General features: G+C 49.0%; 1 protein-coding gene across 1 annotated transcript in view; it reads left to right on the forward strand.

Annotated features, from left to right (window-relative positions):
- LOC103460173 (receptor-type tyrosine-protein phosphatase mu-like) overlaps positions 1-1254 on the forward strand; it is a 97680-nt gene that overhangs the window by 14395 nt on the left and 82031 nt on the right. The gene's annotated exons all lie outside the window — the stretch shown is intronic.

A 1254-nucleotide genomic window follows, 5' to 3' on the forward strand; every position in this document is an offset into this window, starting at 1 on the left:
CGCAGCTGCAGCCGCATCAGACTGACCGCCTGCGCAGCTGCAGCCGCGTCAGACTGACCGCCTGCGCAGCTGCAGCCGCGTCAGACTGACCGCCTGCGGGAAGCCAAATCTGAGCTGCAGCTGGGATTCGCTGCTGAGCAGAAAAAGCATTTTGTGGATAAAACAAACATTATTTTTCTAAGTCATGAGAAACTTTTGTTAAAATAATTTGAAGAATCAGAATCAGTCCGGTTCCGGTACCGGTCCACTTTCTCAGGGGAGAAAGACTCACCTGGTGTAAGTTGAGATAAATTAATTTACCCAGAGAGTCATGAATGTTGCAGGTTTCGCTCCGTTTGTTTGGTGAAGAAGGACGTCAGCTGCTCTTCTTCAGAGGTTTAGTGTGGATTGGTTCAGTAGTTCTTGGTGCAGCGCCCCCTCAGGTGACGGGGGGAACAGATTTTCAGTTCGTTTTAGTGCAGTGTGAATGCGAACCACAGTTCTGAAAATGTAACGAATGCTGCAGGTTTAGTCTACTGGACTATCCGGTCTGAATACACCCTGAGAAAGCATCGCTGGGTTTCAGCCAACAGAACCTAAAGAACCAGGTTCTAATGTTTTTAAATCATTTTGGGTTGGATGGACAGACAGATGGATGTTTTGAGTGTCCTAGTCAAAGCGAGGCGGTCCAGTTTGTGAGGTTTCTGGATGTTTGGTTGGTTTCGGCTCAGTGTTGGATCCAGTTGAGTTCAGCGTTGTTATCCGCCTCCTGTTTCCTGTTTCCTGTTTCCTGTTTCCTGTTTCCTGTCTGCTCCAAGCTGTGATTGTTTTCTGGCTCACAGCTTCGCCTCAGCCTGAGGCGTTTTCCTCCCTCGGCGCTGGAACCGGGACACTGAGCCCATTCTGGGTCACACGGCTGTTTCTTTCTTGAGGTTTAAATTTCATCTTGAAGATCATAATCTGGATTATTGTAATCTGAACCTTTCTAATCTCTTTTATTCTTGTCCAGCTGTCCTCTCATTAAAGTCTGCTCTGTTTGGCCCGATGAAGCGTTTTCACCCGGACCAGCATCAGCAGAACCTGTTGACCAGGCCTGGTTCTGCTGGGGGAGGCGGGTCGGCGCCTACAGAACCTGATTTTAGAGGAAAGGTCCTGAAGCCCAGCATGTCGTTAACATTCAGCTGGTGATGCAACGCTGGCGACCGCAGAACAACAAGACTCTGTCTGTGTGTGTGTGTGTGTGTGTGTGTGTGTGTGTGTGTGTGTGTGTGTGTG

The sequence above is a fragment of the Poecilia reticulata genome, unplaced genomic scaffold, assembly GCF_000633615.1.
Source record: "Poecilia reticulata strain Guanapo unplaced genomic scaffold, Guppy_female_1.0+MT scaffold_190, whole genome shotgun sequence".
NCBI lineage: Eukaryota > Metazoa > Chordata > Actinopteri > Cyprinodontiformes > Poeciliidae > Poecilia > Poecilia reticulata.